Consider the following 8,824-nt stretch of genomic DNA (forward strand, 5'->3'; position numbering starts at 1 on the left):
AATAACATATAAACTATTTGGGAAAATAGGCAAAGAAGGAGTTCTACCAAATTCTTTTTATCATACAAATATGGTGCTGATACCTAAATTGGGAAGAATCAAAACAGAGAAGGAAAATTATAGACTGATATTCCTAATGAACAGAAAAAAATTTAAATAAAATATTAGCAAAAAAAGATTACAGCAACTTATTACAAGAAAAATACACTGTGACTAGGTAGGATTCATACCAGGCATGCAGAACTAGTTCAGTATTAGGAAAACTATCAGCATAATTGACCATATCAACAATGAAACTAATAGAAACTACACAATTATCTTAATAGATGCAGAAAAAAAACATTTGACAAAATACAGCACTCATTCCTATTAAAAATACAGGAGAGCACAGAAATAAATGGATTCTTCCTTAAAATGATATGTAGCATCCACCTAAAACCTTCAGCAAGCATTACAAGTAATGGGGATAAGCTAGAAGCTTTTCCAATAGTATCAAGTGGGTAACAAGGGTATCCATTATCACCACTGTTATTTAATGTGGTACTAGAAACACTATCTTTAGCAATAAAAGAAGAAAAATAATTTGAAGGAATTAAAATAGGTGAAGAAGAAATCTATCACTCTTTGCAGATGATTTGTTGATATACTTAGAGAATCCTAAAGAATCAAGTAAAAAACGACTTGAAATAATAAACAACTTTAGCAAAATTGCAGGCTATAAAATAAGCCCACATAAATCATAGACATTTCTATATATTACCAAAAGACAGAAAGAGAAATTCCTTTTAAAGTTACTGTAGACATTATAAAATATTTAGGAATTTACCTACCAAAATAAATGCAGGAACTATATGAACACAATTACAAAATACTTTTCATACAAATAAAGTCAGATCTAAATAATTGGGAGAATATCAGTTGCTCATGGGTAGGCTGAACTAAAATAATAAAATTAAAATAAATAAAAATAATAATAAAATGATAATAAATAATAATATAAATACAATAAATAAAAAATAATAAAATTAAATTTAAAAAAATGACAATTCTACCTAAGCTAATTTACTTATTCAGTGCCATACCAATCAAACTACTGAAAAATTATTTTTATAGAACTAGAAAAGAAGCAATAACAAAATTCATCTGGAAGAACAAAAGGTCCAGAATATCAAGGGAACTAATGAAAAGAAATGCTAGTGAAGGTGGCCTAGACATACCAGATCTTAAATTGTATTATAAAGCAGCAATCATCACCACTTGCTACTATGAGAGCAGAAGATCAGTGAAACGGTTCAGGTATATAAGACACAGCAGCCAATGATTGTAATAATCTACTGTTTGATAAACCTAAAAACCCTAGCTTCTGGAATAAGAACTCACTATTTGACAAAAACTGCTGGGAAAACTGGAAAAGAGTGTGGCAGAAACTAGGTGCAGATCAAAATCACACACCACATACCAAAATAAAGTCAAAATGGGTGCACAATTTAGATATAAAGGCTGATACCATAAGCAAACTGGGAAATCAAGGAATAGTTTACCTGTCAGATTTATGGAGAACAGAAGAACTTATGACTAAACAAGAGATAGAGAACATTATGAAATGGAAAATGGATAATTTTGATTACATTAAATTGAAAATTGTTTGCTCAAACAAAGCCAATACAGCTAAGATTAGGAGGGAAGCATAAAACTGGGAAAGAATTTTCACAACCAGTGTCTCTGATGAGGACCTCATTTCTAAAATATAGAGAGAACTAAGTCAAATTTATAAGAATGCAAGTTTCCCCAATTTATAGATGGTCAAAGGATATGAATAGATAGTTTTCAGATGAAGAAACTAAAGCTATCTATAGTCATATGAAAAAGAAATCCCCTAAATCACTATTGATTAGAGAAATGCAAATCAAAATCACTCTGAGATATCACACACTTATTAAGTTGGCTAACGTGAGAAAACAGGAAAATGATAAATGATGGAGAAGATGTGGGAAAATTGGGAGACTAATGCATTGTTGGTAGAATTGTGAAATGATCCAACCATTTTGTAGAACAATTTGGAACTATGCCCAAAGGGCTATAAAAATATGCATACCCTTTGATATACTACTTGTAGGTCTGTATTCCAAAGAGATCATAAAAAGGGGGAAAGGACCCACTAGTACAAAAATTTCGACAGCAGCTCTTTCTGTGGTGGCAAAGAATTGGAAATTAATGGGATGCCAATCAATTGAGGAATGGCTAAACAAGTAATGGTATATGAATGTAATGGAATACTATTGTGTTATAAGAAATGATGAACAAGCAGACTTCAGAAAAACATGGAAAGATTTGTATGGGCTGATGCTGAGTGAAGTGAGCAGAACCAGAACATTGTATACAGTAAAAGCCATTTTGTGTGATGGCTAACTTTGATAGACTTAGCTGTTCTCAGCAATGCAAAGATCTAAGACATCTCCAAAAGTCTCATGATGGAAAATACTATCTACATCCAGGAATGAACTATGGAGTTTGAATGCAGCTCAAAGCACACTATTTGATCTTTTATTTTCTTCTGTTTCTTTTTTGTTGTGCTTCCTCCCATTGGTTCTAATTCTTCTTTACAACATGACTAATATGAAAATATCTTTAATAGGAATATTTATGTAGAGTCTATATCAGATTGCATGCCATCTTGGGAAGAGAGGTGTGGAGGGAAGGAGAGAAATTTTAAAACTCAAAAATGTATAGAAGTGAATGTTGAAAACTAAAAATAAATTAATTAATTTAAAAATGAAGGCTTCATTGCTCAAGTATGCTGAGAATTTAGTCAAATTTATGAGAATTTTTATAAGCCATTCTCCAATTGACAAATGGTCAAAGGTTATAAGCAGGCAGTTTTCAGATGAAGAAATCAAAGATATCTACAGGCATGTGGAGAAGTGCTCTAAATCATTATTGATTAGAGAAATGCAAATTAAAACAATTCTGAAATACAACCTCACACCAATTAGTTTGGCTAATATGAAAAAAAATGGAAAATGACAAGTGTTGGAGAAGATTGCAACAATAGTGTGCCATTGGTGCAGCTGATAACTGATCCAACATTTTGGAGAACAATTTGGAACTGTGTCCAAAGTGCAACCATGCTGTGCATATCCTTTGGTCTATCAATACCACTAGTAGGTCCGTACGCCAAAGAGATCATAAAAAATGGAAAACAACCTACATGTGCAAAAATATTTATAGCAGCTGTATTCATGATGGGAAAATATTGGAAATTGAGGGCATGCCCATCACGCGTGGAATGGCTGAACAAGCTGTCATATATATAAATTTAGTGGAATGTTATTGTGCAATGAGAAATGATTAGAAGGAAAATTTCAGAAAAACCTGGAAAGATTTGTACAAACTGATGTAAAGTGAAATGAGCCAAATCAGGAAAACACTGTACAGAGTATCAACAACATCATGCAATGATCAACTATGAATGACTCAGATTTTCTCAGCAACACAATGATCCAAGACAAGTACTAAGGACTCATGATGGAAAATGCTATTCATATCCAGGTAAAGAACTGATGGACTCTGAATGCAGATCAAAGCATATATTTTTCACTTACTTTATTCTTTCTCGTATTTCATTTCTTTTTGAGGTGTTTCTTCTTCCACAACTGTGATAAATATGGAAATATATTTTATATGACAACATATGTGTAAACTATATCAATCTGCCTATAATTTTCAGAAGAATTGAGGGGAAGGAAGGTGGGAGAAAAATTTGGAACTCAAAATCTTGTAAAAGTGAATGCTAATTTTTTTCTTTATATGTAATTGGGGAAAATAAAATACTATTTAAAGCAAAAATGCAAATATCAATCTATTAAAATAACTTCTATAAAAAGAAATTTATATGATAATTTTGTTTTATATTTAAAAGGAATAGCAAGTTGTGCATAGTAGATTTGCAGTTACATGTACAATCATCTTTTTATTGTATTATGGAAATACTTGTTTTATTCCATAAATTAAAAATAAAGTTAAAAAAACTTCCAATATTCTCATATGCGTGCATAGTAGATAATTAATTTAAACTGTTTTTAAAATATAAGCTTAAATTAAGACGATGTGCAAGTTACCAATTTTGACCACAGAAGTTATACTCCTGAGTTTGAGTTCTGGTTTTTAACCTTCACCTCGAAGTCTCATTTTCTAATTAATAAAATGGAGGAAATAACTATTATGCTACCAAGCAAAAATAGGATGAAGCTAGATGGCTCAGTGCTGGGCCTAGAGTCAAGAAGGCCTGAGTCCAAATTCAGCCTCAGGAACTAACTGAAGCCCTCAACAGCTCACTTATCTTTTGTTTGCTTTAATCCACTAGAGAAGGAAAAAGCAAACCAGTCCAGAGCCTTTGCCAAGAAAAGTCCATGTGGAGTTTTGGAGTCCATCATATGGTATTGGTCCACAGGGTCATGAAGACTCTGGCATGACTGAGCAGCAATAGCAGCCAAGCACAAAAGATTTTTGTGAGGAAAATAATTTCTCAGTGTTAAAGAACTATTACAATAATCTTATTCTCCTTTTTTCATTGATGAGTCTCAGAGGGAACCTCAGAATAGTATGTTCCTCTCTTTGGAACATACTATTAATATACAGGTGAATAAAATAACTGCTTTATGTAGTTGACTGAAATACTAGGATGTAAACACATCCTCTATAGGCTCATTGGAGGTATGCATGATACCACTTTAATAGAAAATAAGGCAAGAAGGATGGCAGGTAACTAACCTTATTTCTGCATGAATCTATATGATCTCTCTAGCTAAGTTTCTATATTTTAAAGCATTTCATTATGTGTATTTTTCAACATAATAGTATTTTATTTTTTCAATAACATGGAAAGAGAGTTTTCAACATTCACTTTTACAAGATTTTGAGCTCTAATTTTTTCTCTCCCATCCTCCCCTCTCCACTCTGCAAGACAGCATGCAATCTGATATAGACAATAGATGCAGAATCCTATTAGACATATTTGCACATGAGTCATGCTGTGAAGGAAGAATCAGAACAAAAGGGGAAAACCACAAGAAAGAAAAAAAGAATAGTAAGTAGTACACTTCCATCTGAATTCAGATTCCATAGTTCTTTCTCTGGACATGGATAGCATTTTCCATCATGAGTTCGTTTTTGGTTTTTTTTTTTTTTTGGGGGGGGTGTCCCCAAAAACAAATCACTTTTTTATTGTTACAAGACCAAGCACGTCCAAAATCTCTTCAATTTCCCACTTCTACCCAAGGATCCCCGTGCGGCCGGAGCCCTGGCCTGCTGTCCTGGCGCAGGAGGGGGAGCCAGGGAGAGGGTCAGAACTTCCGCGGTGGCCCAAGTGGAGGCAGGCCGGCCCTGGAAACAGCAGCAGCAGCAGCAGCAGCAGCTGGCCGAGGGGAGGGGGCGGGAGGGGAGAAGAGTCCTATTAAGGCCGCGTGTGCAGGGGCGGGCGTGAGGGGCCAGGAGGTCACTTGAGGCGGGAGAGGACCTTCCGCTACAGGCGGTGCTGGATCTCGCCAGGGCGCATCATGAGCTGCAGGACCTTGTAGATGGCGTGCTTGGGGTGTTTCTGCTTGGTGAGCTCCTGCACGATGCTGTGCTTGGAGACCTGGGAGCCGATGGCAAAGCGGCGTTTCAGCTGCTTCTCGATCGGTGCCAGCATCTCTTCGTCTTCCAGGCTGGTGAAGCCCTCCACTCCGGACAGGGAGCCGGACAGGGCGGCGTCAAGCGTGGACACCTGGAACAGCCTCAGCGTCTCCTCCACTTCGGCCTCGGTGGCGAACGGCTGCCTCTTCATCTTGCTGAGGGACTCGGAGATCCGGACTACGGCCTCCAGCTGCTGGACAGTGATGGGGATACTGGAGCGGCGCTCACTCTCCCGCTCGTGATAGCGGCCCCGCTGAGCATCAAGATGTAGCGATTCTTCAGCTTCTCCGCGGCCCCCCACACTTCAATCGACCGTAAGTGATGAATTTTTTCAGCTTGCCCAGACCTATCTCACCGTCCACGGCCTCCGTCTGGGTCTGCGCACTCACGTGCAGGGTGATGACGTGCTCGGCCAGAGTCATGTCTCTCTCTACATTGTGTTCGTCCTTGACCATAAAGATCATGTCAAAGCGGGACAAGATGGTGGGCATGAAGTCGATGTTGTCCTCGCCTTTGGTCTCGTCCCAGCGGCCAAAGACAGAGTTGGCGGCGGCCAGCACGGAGCAGCCTGAGTTCAGGGTGGTGGAGATGCCCGCCGTGGTGATGGAGATGGTCTGCTGCTCCATGGCCTCGTGGATGGCCACTCGGTAGTCTTCTCTCATCTTGTCAAACTCATCAATACACACAACGCTGCCGTTGGCCTGGACCACGGCGCCTCCTTCCATGATGAAGTTGCGGGAGGAAGGGTCCCTCATCACCAAAGCCATGAGGCCGGCTGTGCTGCTACCCTTTCCAGAGGTATCCACCCCAATGGGGGAACAACTCTCCACAAACTTCAGAAGCTGAGACTTGGCCATGCCAGGGTCGCCCAGCATCGGGAGGTTGATAAGCCCATCGGGGGAGCCTCTTGTGGGAGCCCCCCAAAGAGGAGGCAGGCGATGGCCTTCTTAATGTCCGTGCCCCCAAAGATGGAGGGTGCGATGCTCTTGGAAATAATGTGGCCGCCAGGCCCCGGAACTCCTCCTCCTCCTCCAGGGGGGTCGTGGCCCTGTCAAAGCTTCGGCCTGAACCATCGGTGTCCGCTTGGATGCCCAGGACACGGATGTAGGAGCTGCGGATTCCCACGCCCACCTGGTCATGGCCCTTGGCCTAGTTCATGCCAAACTTCTTGATGGAATAGATGCCCATGATGGTGACTCGATTGCCAGGAACGACCTTGTCACACAGGTACCTGTCACAATAGAGCCGCATGTGCCGAGGCATTTCTCCATGGGGCACGGCATCCGGGCACTCCTGGAGCTTCAGGGTCTGGAAGTTCACACACTTGCACTTGTCGGGCACGATGAAGTAAGGGTCCAAGGGGCATTTGGGGCGCCCGGCCTGATCCGTGGTGCAGTTCCTGGGCAGAGCATAGCCCTCCAGGCCTGGGGGCACGCTGATGTCATTGGTGGTGTTATGGCAGCTGCGGCACAGGATGGGGATCCAGGTAGCCTTGGACCGGACAGCTGTGGCCGCAGTGATGATGCCCGGAATCTTCACCAGGTGGGACATCATGTCAGACTTCAGGCTCCGAATGTTGGCGGGACTGGCATACAACCTGGATGTCCTGCAGGGTTTCCTCCCCCTTGGGCCACAGTCGGGTCACCTCGTCTGCCACTTCTTTGGCCGCCTCCTCCAGCAGCTTCAGGTGCTCGGCCGGCTGCTTATACAAGTAGTCGTCCAGGTCCTCGTAGAAGCTGGCCAGGTCCTCCATCTCGACCTCGATCCAGTATTCATCCAGGTTGTAATGGTGTTTGAGTTCATCTCTGTACTTGAAGGTGAAGTCGGTGCAGTTGGTGCCCGCGCAGTACTGGCGCAGAAACTCCTTACAGTGCTTCGGCAGCTGCCCATCCTCGGCCCTGGGGTCCCCCCCAAAGCTGTTGCTGTAGAAGATCCCGGGGTCTTCAAAGTCAGACATGGCTGTGGCTGCACTGCCTGCACCGAGAAACCCGGGGTGGCCGGAGGACATCATGAGTCTTTTAGAATTGTCTTAGATCATTGTGTTGCTGAAAAGAATTAAGTCTATCAAAGTTGGTCATCACATAGTATTACTATTACTACGTACAGTATTATTTTGGTTCTGCTCACTTTACTCCACATCAGTTCATGTTATGTCTCTCCAGGTGTTTTTTTTTAACTCCTTCTGCTCACCATTTGTTATAGCACAATAGTATTTCAGTACACCCATACACCACAGCTTGCTCAGCCATTCCCCAGTTGATGGGTATTCCCTCAATTTCCAATTCTTTGCCACCACAGAAAGAGCTGCTACAGATATTTTTGTACATGTGGGTCCTTTTCCCTTTTTTAATGATCTCTTTGGGATATAGACCTAGTGGTGGGATTACTGGATCAAAGAGTATGCACAGTTTTATAGCCCTTTGGGCATAGTTCCCAAATTACTCTCCAGAATGTTTGGATCAGTTCACAATTCCACCAACAATTCCTTAGTGTTCCAATTTTCCCACATCCTCTCCCACATTTATCATTTTCCTGTTTCGTCCTGTTAACCCATCTGATAGGTGTGATGTGGTACCTCAGAGTTGTTTCAATTTGCATTTCTCTAATCAACAGTGATTTAGAGCATTTTTCACATGACTAGAGATAGTTTCAATTCCTTCATCTGAAAACTGCCATTTGAATATTCTTTGACCATTTTATCAATTGGAGAATGACTTGTATTCTTGTAAATTTGACTCAATTCTCTATCTAGTTTTAGAAATGAGACCTTTATCAGAAGACAGTGGCTGAAAAATTGTTTCCCAGTTTTCTGCTACCCTTCTAATCTTGGTTGCATTGGATTTGTTGTGCAAAAACTTTTTTTAATTTAATGTAATCAAAATTAGCTATTTTGCATTTCATAAAGTTCTCTGTCTCATTTGGTCATAAATTTTTCTGTTCTCCATAAATCTGACAGGTAAACTATTTCTTGCTCTCCCAGTTTGCTTATAGTATCAGCCTTTATGTCTAAATCATGAACCCATTTTGAGTTTATTTTGGTATATAGTGTGAGATTTTGGTCTGTGCCTAGTTTATACCATACTCTTTTTCAGTTTTTCCATCAGTATTTGTCAAATAGTGAATTCTTATCCCAGAAGCTGGAGTATTGGGG

General features: G+C 40.4%; 1 pseudogene; it reads right to left on the bottom strand.

Moving 5' to 3' along the window:
- Positions 1-5,494: 5,494 nt before the first annotated feature.
- LOC110212291 (DNA replication licensing factor MCM5 pseudogene) lies at positions 5,495-7,630 on the bottom strand (annotated as a pseudogene).
- Positions 7,631-8,824: the final 1,194 nt, after the last annotated feature.

The sequence above is a fragment of the Phascolarctos cinereus genome, unplaced genomic scaffold, assembly GCF_003287225.1.
Source record: "Phascolarctos cinereus isolate Bilbo 61053 unplaced genomic scaffold, phaCin_HiC Scaffold_2;HRSCAF=192, whole genome shotgun sequence".
In the NCBI taxonomy this organism is placed as follows: domain Eukaryota; kingdom Metazoa; phylum Chordata; class Mammalia; order Diprotodontia; family Phascolarctidae; genus Phascolarctos; species Phascolarctos cinereus.